General features: G+C 54.7%; 1 protein-coding gene across 4 annotated transcripts in view; it reads right to left on the bottom strand.

Annotated features, from left to right (window-relative positions):
* Positions 1–16,531, bottom strand: part of COPS9 (COP9 signalosome subunit 9) — a 394,021-nt gene that overhangs the window by 360,357 nt on the left and 17,133 nt on the right. Inside the window, exon 1 of one of the 4 annotated variants that reach the window (XM_050751502.1) lies at positions 16,363–16,366. The exons of 1 other annotated variant lie outside the window; for it this stretch is intronic. The gene's annotated coding sequence lies outside the window, so the exon portion shown is untranslated. Of the gene's footprint in view, positions 1–4,130; positions 4,135–11,857; positions 11,863–16,362; positions 16,367–16,531 lie in introns of those variants that run through there. 2 more of the 4 variants (XM_050751516.1, XM_050751485.1) reach the window with 2 other exon arrangements.

Genomic DNA, 16,531 nt, shown 5'->3' with positions numbered 1-16,531 from the left:
AGTATTTTAACTCTGATATGTCTGTTTTACGAATCTCCATTTTATCCTACTTGAAACTCCATTAAGCTTCCTAGATACATAAATTATTTTTAAATACATTTAGAAAGTTTTTATCCATCATTTCTCCAAACATTTGTCCTGCTCCTTTCTCTCTCACCTCCGCTTCCGGTACTCTAATTATATACATATTGGTGTGCTTGATGGTGTCCACTTTCCCCTGATGATCTCTTCATTTCTCATCATTCTTTTTTTCTCTCTTGTTGGTCTCCCACTTTTCTCTGAGGACCTGTTCATTTCCCTTCATTCTTCTCCCTTGGGGCTGGATATTACTATCTGTTTATTTGGTTAATGACCAGCTGGGTTAATTGTGTGAAATACATTTCTCTCCTGCAGTATAAAGCTTCCGATGTTCCTTCTCATGGAAGGCAGCCTTGGGTTTGTCCAGTGACCCTCAGGTGACAGTGGTTTGGACAAAGATCTCTTGGACTCTCTCCTTCCATGACCATACGCTCCTGTTTAGTTCTGATAATTGCTGGCTGACTGTTCATAATTTGCAACAGTGCCCTGGGTATAAATGGCTTCCTAGGCTGATCCAATTAGATCAGAGCTCATTGAAGGGATAGTTCCCAAGGTCAGTATTCAAGATTTGTTCTGACCACAGGAGGGCTCTTCCCAGCTATCTTTCCTCATTTTTCTCTGGCATACTTTATAGGTAATACAAACTATAGTATATAATTGCTGGCAGATGACAGTTTCACCTGTATTTCCAGTGAGTTTACCAATCTTCTTGATATTGCCCATCATCACCTCCAGTAATTCTTACTGCACCACCTCCTGGCCATCTTGGAAGCTGCAGATAAGAATGGAGCCTCCACCTCCTGGCCATGTTGGAGACACACTAAGTCTGGAGCAATAGGAACTTAGCCTCAGCAACAGGTAGCTGGGGGCAGGATGAGAATTACTGACATCCATGCCCCCTTCTACTGGTGTTCTTGGCTGTACCCATCTGGAATAGAGTTCCTGCCTCCGTGAGCTGGGAGGGTGAAAAGGAAGGTAGATCTTGGTTTAATATCACAGACATTCTCTGTTCTTACTGAGTTTTAAAAGATTTTATTGAATAAATGTTTCTTTATATGCTGTGTGCTCTTTAGATCAGTCCTCGTGGTGTGTGAGACTTGTTACGATCACAGGAAGGCTTCTCCTGTCTCTCTCTTTTCTTAGTTTTCTCTTGCAATTAGCCATTCTATACTTTAGTCTATCTCCAGTGAATTTACCAATCTCCTTCCAATTGCCTCTCAACATTAGGCTTGAAGTTGTCTTTGCTCTGTTAAAAATGAAGTTGGTTTCTTTGTGATGCCAGGTGTGAAGCTCACTGTTCTATGGTGTGTCTCTCCCCGGGCAGAATCGCTGAGCCAAGGCTCTGGAGCTGGGGGTCGGGACAATGGGATACTTCTCCGTAAGTGACACCCCCATTTTAGGACCTAATCTCTGATGGACAGGAGGAGGCAGTAGATGTGGGTCTTCTCAACTTGCCTCTTCCTGCCTGGTCCTCCATCCATGGGCCAGTACAAGCCTGATTAGAACCCCAGTATCCTCAGGGGTGTCATGCCCAAAGCAGAACCTATATCCCCCAAGTGGGGCTCTACACAAATGGGGGCCTCACCTTGCAGGCACCCTGGCCATGAAGTAGCCTCAGCAAAGGTGCATCCATGTGTACTGGTGGGCGAGCCAGGTGGGGGGAAGTTTACGGTTGTGTCAAGGGGAAGTTAGTATGTGTGTGGGGGGGGCACATATTATGGGAGTGGCTTGTGGCTGTGTGCATGTGTGAGACATGGGTGGCAGTGGATGACCTGGTATATAAGTGAGGGCCGGGGTTGGATGGGGCAGGTGTTGGGGTGGGGTGGGGGTTTATGCGAGGGTGGGCACATGTGTGACAGTACATAAGTGAGTTTGGGAGGTGGGTGGGGGGCGTCCATATGTGTGTGTAGATGTATGCAGACCGTGGTTGGGTGGGATGTGGGGAAGCAGTGTGCTGTGTGGGTGGGGACAGGCATGTGTGTGGGTAGGTGTGCAGATAGCTGTGGGGGTGAGGCTGAGGGATTTCAGGGCATACATGCTGGGGAGTGTGCAAGTGTGTGGGTGGGCATGTGGCTGGTAAATATTTGTGGGGACATAAGCATGCGATGTGGTTTGGATGTGTCCCCTCCAAATCTCATGTTGAACTGCGGGCCCCCTGTGGGAGGTAGGGTCTGGTAAGAGGTGACCGGATCGTGGGGATGGATCCCTCATGAGTAGCTTAGTGCCATCCCCTTGGGGACGAGTGAGTTCTCAGTTAGTTCACATGAGAGCTGGGAGTTTAGAAGAGCCTGGGACACCCCTGCCTTCTCTCTCCCTCCCTCTCTTGCCATGTGATGGACAGGCTTCCCTTCGCCCTCCATCGGGAGTAGAAACTCCCTGAGGTCTCCCTAGAAGCAGATGCTGGTACCATACTTCCTGTGCAGCCTGCAGAACCACAAGCCTATTAAACCTCTTCTCTAATTACCTGGTCTCAGACGTTCCTTTACAGCAACGCAAACGGACTAACAGCATGTGGAAGTGTGTGGGGCGGAGCACTGTGTGCTGGGAAGGCATCTGGGGGGTTGCTCAGTGGGGGACTGTATGGGACTGAGGACTCAGTGTGGAGGGTGGGATCAGCAGGTTCGTGTGTGTGTGTGCACACACGTTAACACGTGACAGGTTTTTATGTGAGGAGAGGATGGGTGTGGGTGTCAGTGTGCATGGATGTGTAAGTGGGTCTGTGTGTACGAGGTAGACATAAGTAGGTAAACGTGGGGGTGGGAACATGAGGGGTATGGCGTGGTATGTGGCGGTGGGGGGTGAGTAGGTGGGTGGGGATGTGGGGGTGGCGAGTGAGTATCTTGGAGTGGGGGTGACCAGGTGGGTGGGGGGTGGGTATGTGGGGGTGACCAGGTGGGTGGGGGGTGGGTATGTGGGGGTGACCAGGTGGGTGGGGGTGGGTATGTGGGGGTGACCAGGTGGGTGGGGGTGGGTATGTGGGGGTGACCAGGTGGGTGAGGGTGGGTATGTGGGTGTGGGTACATGGGGAAGTAGACATCAGTAGATGGATGGTACGTTTGTGGGGTGGGTGCATGTGGGGAGCTGGGGATGTGTGGGGGTGTGCAGGACGCACCCTGTAGGGGTGTGACCATGCAGGGGAGCACCACTCCAGGCCTCGGGCCCACATGCCCTGTGCTGGGTGGACTGGAACTCCCTACAGGGCTCCCGCAGCAGTGCCTAGTCCTCTCCTGGGCGTGGGGCCCCTCTGACCTGGGCCCTGGCCCTGGGCCACCAACTCCGCTTCCCAGGGGAACCTCCCCAGTCCAGACCCCCCTTCTCAATCTCTCCTGCACGAGCTCCTTGGAGGACGGGACACAAAGGGGCTGGGCCAAGCCAAGCTGACGAGCCAGCCCCAGGAAGGCTCCTCCAGAGCCCCAGGGGGTCCAGATCTCCAGAGATCACAGCCCCAGGCATGAGGCCGGAACCCTGCCCCGTGGAGCAGAGCAGAACAGGGCCCATTGCTCACCTCTCTTGCACAGGTACAGCCACGTGGGGTCCCACTGGCTCTCCTTGGCAAAGACAGCTCGCCGTAGCTGCAAGCCCATGTACTCCAGGAGCCGCTTCCGTGCCAGGAACGTCTCGCGCTCCGCCGGCATCAGCGTGTGGAAGGGGCAGTGGGCAATCTTCCGGTCCTGCACACAGCGCCAGGGTCACCACAGGGTCCCGGGCTCGCCCCTCACTGCGGGGGTGACTCTGGGTGATCGAGGGCCCCTCTCGGCTCTTATGATGTATAACTGAAGACGAACCCTGACAGACACACAAAGCTGGGAGCACACACAGCTGCACCTGGCATGAGCTCGGCACTTTGCGGGGGTTGCCTCTGCAGCCAAGGGGCTGCTCTGGGGAAGGCACTAGGAACCTTGAGCCCAGCTTTGCCCCAGAGGAGCTAATGCCCCAGCCGGGGGGTCCTGCACATGACCCACACTCCTCCTCCTTCCTCACAGGAGGCTCACCACCTACCTGGAAGAATCTGAAATAGCCATAGTCCACAGCTGTGCCCACCGCCACCTTTTCCCCCTGTCTGAGCGTCACGGGCTTCAGGATGTCGGCCCCGTGATCGATGAGTCGGTCAATCTGTGGAGAACAGAACCAGGTCAGACGCGCAAGGACACCCTGGCTACTGGGAGCAGTGAAGACCGCCTGAGAAGGGCCACGGTCACCTGCAGTCCCCACCAAGGCCACCCTCGCAGGTGTGCAGCAGTGCCCAGGAGACAAACGGGGAGAGGGAGACGGAGACGGGGCTGACCTCATGGACAAGGAGTTGGGGCTGAGCCTCGCCTAACGATGTCACAGTGAAGTCAAGGCTAGGCCACGCCTCGGGGAGCCCTCCCTGGTGCCCGACTCGCAGCACCATAGAATCAATGGAGTCTGTGAAGTCCGTTACAGTCCTGCTCCCCTCAGGCTGTCAGTGACATGAGGGCAGACACCAGGCAGCTCTTGTTCTTCATCAGATCCCAACACGCCATGGGGGTGCTCAACAAGACAGCAAGTGCACGTGTATGCTTGTATTTGGTGTGTGCAGGGCGGGGGGCCAGTGCGTGGGCATGCATGGGTATGTGTATGTGTGTTCATGGCTGGGTGGGTGTGAGTGTGCCTGCATGTAGGTAGGTGTGTGGATGTGTGTGGATGTGTGTGTGTGCATGTGTAGGGCTAGTGGGTGAGTGTGTGTGGATATGTGCATGCATGCTCATAGGTGGGTAGGTGTGAGTGTGCCTGCATGCATGTAGGTGTGCAGTGTGGGTGTGTGCACCTGCATGTGTGTCTGTGCATGAGTGGGGGCTAGTGTGTGTGCATGCATGAGTAAGGGCACACATGTATGTCTGAGTCCAAGCATGCCTGACAAATGTGTGAATGCATGAGCCTGTGTGCATGTGTGCCTGACTCGTGGCAAACATACGACAGCAATGGTCTCTGGCCCAACAGGTACAACAATCCCATCCAAAGCAAGGATCATCTAAAGAGGCTGCCCCTCCTGACATGAGAGGAGGCAAGTTCTATCGGGGGCCTGGCAGGCTCAGGGCAGCCCGTGTGAGTGAATGAAAACCAGGCCGTCATCTGTGGAAGGCTCACTGCTGTGTGCATGGGGGCCTTGCTAACCAAGTGCAAGCAGGGCCATGATTTGGTGAAACACAACTCCCCCAGCGAGATCCCCACTCTCTGTGACATGCATAACACACATTCCACACAAACACAGCAACCCTGCTTTCTCAGCAACACACGAGAACAATGCCCTGGGCATGGCACCAGGCACAGTGCGGGACGGCGGAGCAGCCAATGCCACCAACACCAGTGGCCAGCCTGGCCTGAACGGCTGACTCCCTGGCGCATGGGGGCACGGGTGGAGTTTATACACAGATTCCTCAAGGCCAAGTGAGGCCAGGCAAGGCATACGCCAGGCACAGGAGGCGGCTGTTTTCCACTGCTCCCGAGGATAGAGCCACCCAGATCCACCCATGACACCCCCGTCTTCTTGACTCTTCCTGCTGAAGCCATGATAACATGCCAAAAACCCCATGAGTTGGTTCCCTGCTGGACATGCCTCCGAGGCCCCCCCACCTCATCAAATCTTTTTCAGGAAAGGTGGGCAGACGGTGGGTGAGTGAGGGCTGCCACAGGTGCTTGGTGATGGACAGGTGGGTGGATGATGGATTGACCCTTCCCTGCCCAATGTTGCTGGGGGACTTGCCAGCCCATCCCCATCCCCCAAGTGTTGTTTTTGTAGGGCACCCAGGCGTCACTCAGTCCTGCCACTGGGACAGCTTCTCTGGACAGCTCTGCCTGCCTAGTGATACAGCTACCCTACCCCACCCCGCCCCTGGGCTCCCAGGACTGGCCACTCGGCAGCAGCTGGGATTCACCCCTTCGTCTCACCCTGCTGGGCACCTTCTCCCCTCTGGCCAAACATCATTCCTGGGAACTTCTGCATCCCCACAGCTCCCATGTCTCCATAGACCCCTCCACACTGACCCCAACCCCTGGGAGTCACTGGGGACAACCAGCCCCAGCAGGGTGTGCAGTGTGTGCTTTGGCCTGGGGCTTTCTCAACTCAGGTCCCATGTCCTCACCCCTTCTTCTCCCACCACAGCCCCTCCCCATTTGCTGACCTGCCTGTCTCTCACCAGGAGTATCTTCCAACCCTGGCCCTGGCTGCCCGGGGTGACCGCCTCATCCACGGTGAGAACTGAGATACACTTTGCTGTCCCTCTGCCAAACCATTTACTCGCCAATGCTCCCCTCCAGACCCTCACCTCCCAAGCACCCCCATCTGAACTTTGACATCATTGCCTCCACCTCACCCCCCAGGCACTCTGCCCCACCTCCATGGCACAATGACCCCGTTCCCCTGCTGAGGCTCCCCAGGCATGCCCTCGGCTGCAGCTGGATAACCTCGCCCCTCCATCCCCGGAGCCCGCCTCTCCAGTGGCCCTGTCCTCCATGCCTCTTCAGACCCCAGCAGCATCAGCACTCTGCAGGAACCAGCCCTGCCCAGGGGGCTCCGCCTCTGAGACCACAGCCCCTGCTGAACAGCACCGGGAGGGAAGGCTGGGACCTTCCCGGGAAGAGGAAGGGGCGGCCTGAAGCTGACCGGCCCGGCGTGTGCCTCTGAGGAGTCTGTCAGGATCAGTGGGCTTGAACACGGATCCTTCCGTCGGACTTGCTCTGCTCTCAAATTAAGGAAATTTGGGGCCCCACATCTAAGCAGAGCCTGCCCAGTGAGAGGAGCTAGAAATGTTTGTGAGAACAGGATTTTGTCCCCCGGAGGCCAGAGAAAAGACAGTGAGGGAGGGACTTTCTAAAGGTCCCCTGGCTGATGAAAGCTCCTTTCTGCAGTGGTTTTTCTCCAAACACTGCTAACCTATGTTCTGGCAGCCCCTTCCTTGGCCGTTCAAAGACAAATGTGGAGCCCATGCCTGGTGCTGCAGCCATCCACGTGCCGGGGCCTGGGGAGTCAGGGGGGCCCGGAGCTCGAGCTTCACGCGTTCATTTATGGGACAATCTTTAGAAAGTTTAGTATGAGAATATTCAGGAGGCCTGGTGACCCCAGACCCTCAACAAGCTCCACCTCAGGCCTGTGCGTCCCACGTGCTCACCACGGGCCAAGGCCAAGAACAGCAGCCAAGGAGAAAGGAGAAGAAGACTGAAAACGCCGAAGCCGTGTGTGGTGGGTTCGCTTGGGTCCCCTAAAAAGGTAAGCTGAAGTCCTAACCCCCGGGATCTGTGAACATGACTTTATTTGGACATAGGGTCGTTGCAGATGATCAAAGTAACGTGAGGTCCTTAGCGTGGTAGGTGGTCCAATATGACCATTGTCTTTTGAGAAGGGACGTTTGGCTGCAGAGACAGACGTGCATGCAGGAGAACACCATGAGCTGAGGAGGGCAGAGGTGGCCAGCCAGCCCCCAGAAGCCACAGCAAGGTCTACACCAGGGTCTACACCAGGGTCACAACCCTGCAACACCGCGACCGTGGCCTCCACCCTCCAGGACCAGAGCCAGCTCACTTCTGTGGCTTAAGCCGCCCAAGCTGTGGTCTGCTGCAGCAGCCACAGGAGCGCCACAGGAAGAGCCCCTGAAACAAGGTTCTGCCACAGCCTGACCAGCAAGACGTGGTGGGAGATGGAGGCGTCGCCAGGACCTAGGTAGCCCAGGCCTCTAGCAGAAGGGTCCTGCAGCACCACTGTTTATGTACACCCCCCAAGCCAGGGCACCCCTAGGGTTTCAGGGACTCCATGGACTCAGGTCCCACGAAAGCATAATAAGAGAAAAGCACCAGATTTTCCAGAGGCTACGGAAAAGTATTTCTGAAAGTTCCTAGCTGAAACTATAAAACTCTTAGAAGAAAACATAGGAAGAATCTTCATGACATTGAATTTGGCAATGATTTCTTGGCTATGACACCAAAGGTAAAGGCAGCAAAAGAAAAAATAGACAAGCTGGACTTCATGAAAATTAAAAACTTTTGTATATCAAAATATTTGTAAATTACATACTCGATAAGGGATTAACATCTAGAATATATAGAAATGTCCTAAAACTCAACAATAATAATAAAGATTCAAAAATTGCCGAAGAAGTTGAATAGACATTTCTCCAAATAAGATACATAAATGGCCAATAAGCACATGAAAGACGTTCAACATCACACTCATCATTAGGGAAATACATATCAAAACCACAATGAGAAGGCTGGCGGGGGTGACTTCCGCCTGTAATCCCAGCACTTTGGGAGGCCAAGACAGACGGATCGCTTAAGGCCAGGAGTTTGAGACCAGTCTGGCCAACATGGCAAAACCCTATCTCTACTAAAAATACAAAAATTGGCTGGGTGTGGTGGTGGGCGTCTGTAATTCCAGCAAGAATCTTGAACCCAGGAGGTGGAGGCTGCAGTGAGCCGAGATCACATCACTGCACTCCTGCCTGGGCGACAGAGTGAGACTCTGTTTAAAAAACAAACAAAATACCACCTCGCATCCATTAGGATGGCAACTATCAAAAAAACAGAAAATAGCAAGTATTGGTGATAGTCTGGAGTGACTGGAACCCTGTCCACTGTTGGTGAGAACATGAAACAGTGCAGCTGTCGTGGAAACAGTACGGAGGTTCTTCAAAACATTGAACATATGGCTGGGTGCGGTGGCTCAGGCCTGTAATCCCAGCACTTTGGGAGGCCGAGGTGGGCGGATCACTTCAGGTCAGGAGTTCAAAGATCAGCCTGACCAACATGGTGAAATCCCGTCTCTACTAAAAATATAAAAATTAGCTGGGTGTGGTGGCACACGCCTGTAATCCTAGCTACTCAGGAGGATGAGGCAGGAGGATTGCTTGGACCTGAGAGGCGGAGTTCGCAGTGACCTGAGATCATGCCTCTGCACTCCAGCCTGGGCGACAGAGTGAGACCTGGACTCAAAAAAAAAAAAAAAAAAAAAAATTAAACATAGAATGATTATACCATAGGACCGAGCCATCCCACTTCCAGGCAAGTTCCCAGAAGAACTGAAAGTGGGCTCTTGAAGAGAAACGTGTCCATTTGTGCCACTAGCGGCATTCCTCACAACAGCTCAAACGTGGAAGCAGCCCAAATGTCCATCAACAGAGAAACGGAGAAGCCAGATGTCGTCCCTGCATCCTGGGGGGTATCACTCAGCCTTGAAAAGAAAGGAAATCCTGACACCAGCTACCCCATAGATGAACCTTCAGGACAGGGTGCTGAGTGAAAGCCAGTCACAAAAAGAACAAGTACTGTGTGCTTCCATGTATGTGGGGCGTTTCACATTCACAGACAGAAAGTAGAATGGCCAGAGGCCGGGGGTGGGGAATGGGAGCGAGTGTGGAATGGAGACAGAGGCTTCATTTCGCAAGATGAAGCAGCTCTGGAAAGGGAGGGTGATGACAGCTGCACAGCAATGAGAACAGACTTACCACGACACGCACACCTGCAGTGGTTAAGATGGTAAACTTCATGTTATAGGTATGTTACCGTAATGTTTTTGAAAGGCAAAACATTATAGGTATGTTACTGTAATGTTTTTTGGCAAACAAAAAATAAAAATGAAAAAAGATTTTTCCATAACCAACCTGATAAATCCTCATGGCAAGCTGCAAATGAAGGGGTGCTCCCTACTTTGGTGAAGGACAGCTACCAGAAATGTACAGAAGGCGCCGCAGAAACGGTCCCGTGGCCAGGGACACGCTGGGCTGCTGTCACTCAGGTGGAACCCGGCTCAGGCAATGAGGAAACGGGAAACAGATTTAAAATACTGGAAAGGGGCCAGGCGCGGTGGCTCACACCTGTAATCCCAGCACTTTGGGAGGCCAAAGCGGGCGGATTACCTGAGGTCAGGAGTTAGAGACCAGCCTGGCCAACATGGTGAAACCCCATCTCTACTAAAAATACAAAAATTAGCTGGACGTGGTGGCGGGCGCCTGTAATCTCCCAGCTACTTGGGAGGCTGAGGCAGGGGAATTGCTTGAACCTGAGAGGCAGAGGTTGCAGTGAGCCGAGATCGCACCTCTGCACTCCAGCCTGGGCGACAAGAGCGAAACTCCGTCTAAAAAAAAAAAAAAAAAAATTGGAAAGGAAGAGATAAATCCAAAGGGATCAGTTGGAGAACTCTTAAACTAACAGAAATTCAGTCCGTTAAACAGACTACAGGACCCTGATAGAAGTCACTCTAGGAAGAGGTAAGAGAATCCACATAGAGATAACAAAAGCGAATCGAATTCTGCCATATTAGTGTTTTTACAACTGGCTGATGGCATACAGATGATAAAAAATGTTTTTATATTTTATAAATAAAAAATAGGGGGCACTGGGAACCCCCTAACCCCTGACAAAGTGCTGGGAGCCCCCTAACCCCAGACAAGGTGCTGCGGAGCCCCCTGACCTCGGACGAGGCGCTGGGGAGCCCCCTAATCCTGGACGAGGCACTGGGAGCCCCCAACCCCGGACAAAGTGCTATTCCGTATGTTCAAGACACATCTTCCAATCAGCGTCCACACACAACAACGCTGCCCCCTGAGCTGCCTCTCCCGTCTTGTGTCCTTTTCCTGTTCACTCAGACTTAGATGAACAAGAGACTGGTCATCAATCCTGGGCCCCATGAAGCTCAGAAAGCACATCGGGGCCCCTCCCAGCCCCCAGGTCCAGAAATGGTGCCGACTATCCACACACACTGTTTCATTCCATCCTCTGCCACCTACGGAAAGCTGACCACGGCGTCCCTGCATAGTCTATCCCAGACGGAACAGGGTCTTAGGAAGAAGGACAGGAGCCTTAAAATCAGATCTGGAAACAGCATCTCAAGATAAGAATCTCAGTTCTTTAAAGTAAAGCTACCCTTTTGTGGCATCAAACAACCTTCCAGATGCCCCCTCTTCCAGACGCCTGAGTCTCGCCCCCGCTTCCAGACGCCTGAGTCTCGCCCCCCTCCTGTTTCCCCCTTTCTCCCTCAGACAGGTAAGAACCAAAGTGCGTATCAAGATGGACTGAGGAAAGCAAGCTCCTGGGTGGTGCCCACACCAGGCGCAGGACGGGCTGGCACAGGCAGACAGCAGCAGGCAGCAGGCCACAAAGGGAGGCCCTGCCTGAGCCGAAGCCGCCGAGAGTTCCCGGAGCCATGTGGGAGGGACACTCGAGGGACGTGCCTAGGGCTCAGGACAGAAAGTGCCTCCAGCGCGGGCAGGACTTCCCAAGTGTGAGCTTCCACCCAAGAAAGCCGCTCCCTGTGGCCGGGGACAACGCCGCACACCCCCGCCCAGCAGCTGTGTGGACCATTGAGAAAGCCAGGATTGTGCAGCTGGACCACGGTGAGGCCTATGTGTATCCTGAATCCTGTTTTCACTGAGATAAAGTTCAGGGAACCTTTCTGTCTGGTCTGTTGAGTGGATCTGCCACTTCATGATTTTTAAGGCCTGTAAAATATTAAAAGCAGACAACAGTTTGTCTTTTCTCCACTATTTAGACCACCAAGGCTTGGAGAACACAGAACAAATGATCCACTGCCGATCAGGAATGAGAGTCAGGCAGAGAAGTCCATGAGGGCCCCACTCCCAGAGCACCCATTCCCCATGCTCAGGGCCAGCCCACCTCATACTCCTCCCTCCCCCCACCCAGGACCACCCACCCTCCCGTCCCCCTCACCAGGGCCACCCAGCCCTCACACCCCTCACCAAGGTCACCCACCCTCACACCCCTACCACCCAGGGCCATCCCAACCTCCCGCCCCCCTCACCAGGGCCACCCCCCACCCTCACCAGGGCCAGCCTTTCGTCCAAGCTCCTCTGGTGCTCATAGGTCAGGTCACAGGCAATACACAGGGCGCTGCCCAAGCCTTTGGTTAGGGGCAGGTTGGGGTCCGCTCCGTGGGTCAGGAGCTCCTTCACAACCTGGACATACACAGACAGGCTCATCAGTGGCCACCATGTCACCTCCCCTGACAGTGGGGAAGTCCCCAGAGCTGGGCCACTCCAGAACTAACCCCTGAAAGCAGGAGCTTCACGGAGGCCACTGCTGGCCCTTCCCATAGATCCTTCCCACGGTGGGTCCCGCTGTTGGCCTGTCCCACAGAGGATGACGCTGGGCGGGGAGGGGTCCCATGTCTGGTCTGTTAGGGAGGAGCTGGAACTCCACCCAGGTGGGCCGGTTCCAGCACCTTCTCTGTCCCCTGACATAATGGGGACTCTCCAGGGTGGTCCCAGCTCCCACCTTGCTCTCCAGCCCTGGAGAGAGCCAAGCCCAGGGGCCAGTGCCCCCAGCACAGGGTTAGGGGCACATCTGCCTGGTGCCCAAGCTGTCTGCCTCTGCCCCGGAACACCAGTGTCACTGTGACCACTCGGCCAGATGCAGAATGAGGCACACCTCCCTTCTCCCTACTGTGCCCAGCCACCAGCTCAGATTCCACCGAGGAAGGACAGCCGTGGCCAGACACAGGGCCTTAAGTGTTTAGCTCCCACAAGCTTCTGCCCCTCCGAACAAAGCTCTCTTCCCTCCATACCCGTGCCTCTAACAGGACCTAGCCCTGAGCTGGGACCCCACGTGACTTACTGAATGGACGTCTCTGTGCAGGACAGAAGGAAGCAGGGAGCAGAGATGCTGGCCTCTGCAGAAGCACCTGGAAGCCCCATTCTCCATCAGCTTTTACAAACTCTATGAATGCCTTCAGCTTCTGCAGACCTCTGCTGAAATGTCACCTCATCTGAGTAGCACTTCATGCCACTCTGCTAATGTAGCCTATCTTCCCATCATTCTCCATCCCCTCACTAAGCTTTATTTTCTTCATAATACTCGTCATTTCCTGAAATTGTGTTACATACTAGTTTATGGTCTGGCTCCTCCAACTATAATATAGAATCCTTGAGAGCAGAGACTTTAATTCAACACCTAGTGCTTAGAATGGTGCTTGTCAGGTACAAAGCAGATGCTCAGTAAATAACAGTTACATGATAGATGGATGAATGGATGAATGGGTGGATGGTAGATCCTTCCATCTGGGTGAATGAAGGATGATGATGTCTAGGTAGGTGGGTGGGTGGATGGATGGATGGATAAATAGATGAATGAATGGATAGGTGAACGGTTGAGTGGATGGATGAGTGGATAGGTAGTTGGGTTGATACATGAGTGATTGGTTAAAAGGACGGATGTATAGATGGATGGATGAGACGATGAATAAGTTGAATAATGGATGAATGGATGAGTGGAGGGTAGATGGACAGGTGAGTAGATGGATAAGTGGATGAGAAGTTGGGTGGATAGATGGATGGATGAATGGAAGAATGGGTGTATGGGTAGACAGGTGAGTGGAAGAGTGAGTGGATGGGTAGTTGGATGGACAGATGGGCGGATGGATGGATGGATGGATGGATGGATGGATGGATGGATGGACGGACGGACGGACAAATGGCCAACAACTTCAAATCCCGATGACTGATGGGGTGGGCGTTAGAGATGGAAACACATAGGTGCTCAGGTCTGTGGGTGCAGAACATGCTCACCAGGTCATTCCCACTGGCAATGGACAGGGAAAGCGGGGAGTGGCCACTCCATAGCAGGTTAGGATTTGCTCTGTGGGATAGAAGGAGCTGGACTACGTCCCTGGCACACTGGTTGGGGAGAAAGGCAGAAGCATGACAGGTTAGAGAGGCACCCCCACCCCTAAGGAGCACCTAACAGTAGTTATTAATTTAAATGCCATGAAATCAATGTAGTCACTCAACGGCACTTCCTCCCAACCATTACCTTGCCTGGCACAAGGTGTTCAAAACTGTGGATGGAAGGATGGATGGATAGGTGAATGGATGGGGAGGTGGATGGAGCTTCAAATGGAGAAGATATTTTCTAAGCATTCATCATTTCCAAATGAAAACTAGGAGGATATTGATGCATAAGTTGATTTAAAGTTTGTTTGAAAGGACAAGGGACAGTCTGGACCACATGACCATGTGGCAGGTCCTGGCATACAGCAGGTGTGACTGGAGAAGCACCTCCTCCTCCAGGGCTCAGTGACCATAGAGGACGGCCTGAGTGTAAAGAGCCCCACCCTCGGCTGGTGGAGCACTCTCTGCACCAGGAGGGCAGCCCCATCCATGCCCTCCCTGCCTCCTGCCCTCCTCCCCGATCCATGCCCTCCCTGCCTCCCTGACTCTTCCCCTATCCCTGCCCTCTCTGCCTCCCTGCCCTCCTCTCCCGTCCCTGTCCTCCCTTCCCCTGTCTCCCTGCTCTCCTTCCCCATTCTTGCCCTCCCTGCCCCCCTGCTTCCCTGCCCGCCTCCCCCCATCCTTTCCCTCCCTGCCCTCCTCCCCAACCCATGCCCTCCCTGCCTCCCTGCTCTCCCCACTGGTCTTGCCCTCCCTGCCTCCCTGCCCTCCTCCCCCCATCCTTGCCCTCCCTGCCTCCCTACCTTCTGCCTTCCTCCCCCAGCCTTTCCCTCCCTGCCTCCTGCCCTCCTCCCCCATCCCTGCCCTCCCACCTCCCTGACTCCTCCCCGGGAACCCCTCTGCTTTCCTTTCCATTCTCCCATCCTTGCTCCCGTCAGAATGTCCCATTGTGCAACCCTCAGCTGCTCCCTTCTCTTCCTCATCTTCTCCCAGAAGTGTTCACTAGGACCTGACCTCTGCGACTTCTCCTCCCCCACTGCAAGGACTCTTCTCTGGCCCAGCTCCCTCTCCCAGTGCTCTGCTGGGACTGTGGCCCTCAGATGTGGCAGACCCCACGTCTGGCTGGCCCAACCACCACGCACACTCCCCTTTCCCGCAGCCTTGCTGGCCAGGCCAAGGAGGTACCCGCAGAAGTCTGCTGAGGGGCTCCTGGGAAAGTGACCCCCTTTCCCCTCCCTTCTGGGATACAGATGTGATGGCTGGACTGCTGCAGCCGTCATGCCCACAGCACTGAAGTTCCACCTGCTGGTCTGTCACAACGACAGTGCCACATTCAGTGTCTCCTTTTATTTCCCCAAAACTTTCCCAAACTGTCATCAGGACACAAGTGTGCGAGCAGAAGGCCCTGTGTTCACTGCCCAGGCCTTGTCCTTCACGGCGGGGCTCTTGACCAGCTGCCTTCTCGAAGCCTCCTCCTTCTCCCCACCCTCCAAGGAGGCTCTGACCAGACAGGGGTGTTCTGAAGCAGGCAGGCCTGTCAGTGCCCCCACCTCCCTGTCTGCCCATCCCCTTCCCAGTGTCACCCACATGCCCACTCGCACACACGGCACTCCTGCACACTCATCCTCATGCTCATGTCAGGACCTCACAAGTTACCACCTTGCCGAAGGCCCAGGATCATTCATTTGTAAGTGGGTAAACTGAGACACGGTGTGCCATGTGCTCCATGGCCAACTGGCTTGGGCTGCACCTGCTGCCACACGGCAAAGCTCAGACTTGGCCCCAGTTTCCCCGCATCCACCCCAGCCGCTGGGCATCCTCGGAGTGGTTCCCACACCCAACTTGGTAGGAATTAACCCCTAAGGAAGGCAGGAGGCAGCGGCCACAGGGCCAGCAGGGCACCACCCAGGGCTCTGGAAGATGAGACCACCCGTGGGGTCCTGAGCCAGAGACACAGGAGGGTGACAGAGGAGGGTTGGCAGCACCAGATGGTCATAGCCCAGGCCAGAGGCTCCCAAACATGTCTGACCAGGACCTGTGGTAAGAAGTAGACTTAATGCCGCCACTCAGACCCTGTGCACATGCGTGCATGTGTGCATGTGAGTGTGAAATCCCGTCCTCCCGCCTTGCCTTGCTTCCCTCCCCATCCTTCCATGCTCCCTGGCTTCTGCCTAAGACTCAGCATGAGAACACGTGCTTCCGGGGGGCACAAGGCCCTGGAAGGTGGCCCCACTGCTGGGCAGCCCTGTGTCCCCGCCAGGCCCTGGCTGCCCTCACCTTGTTGTCGTCCTCCCGCTCGCAGGCCATGTGCAGAGCCGTCCTGCCCCCCTCCTCGGGGAGGGGCGTGTCCATCCTGTAGTAGGCTTGGGGAGGGCCTGGCTCGTTGCTGAGCTTCAGACTTGAGGGCAGCAGATCCAGCTGTGTAAAACGGAGGGCTCCACCAGCGCCCACGAACCTGCCGTGTGCCCACAGGAAAGCAAACGGAGCAAGGGAGCTTCCTCCCCAGACTGCGGGTCTGGAGTCTCACCCTGCGAAACCCTCTTGAAGGCAGATGCCTGACTTTCTTCGAGCCTGTCCCCTGCATGCCTGTCCCTGAGATACCCCAATATCCACAGGGGTCAGAGCCATTCTGTGCCCTCCCCTCCCGGGTCCCCCACGCAGTGAGCTGCGCACACCCACATCTAGCATGTATGTGTGCTCAATAGCTTCTGCTGTGTGCCGGCAACTGGACAAGGCTCTGGAGCACAAAAAGGAAAGCCTCACAGCTCCTAATCTCAAGGGGCTCAACTCCTTGTACAGGAAGACATGGCCTCATGGCC

The sequence above is a fragment of the Macaca thibetana genome, chromosome 12 (genome assembly GCF_024542745.1).
Source record: "Macaca thibetana thibetana isolate TM-01 chromosome 12, ASM2454274v1, whole genome shotgun sequence".
NCBI lineage: Eukaryota > Metazoa > Chordata > Mammalia > Primates > Cercopithecidae > Macaca > Macaca thibetana.
This window is presented reverse-complemented; position numbering and strand designations above follow the sequence as displayed.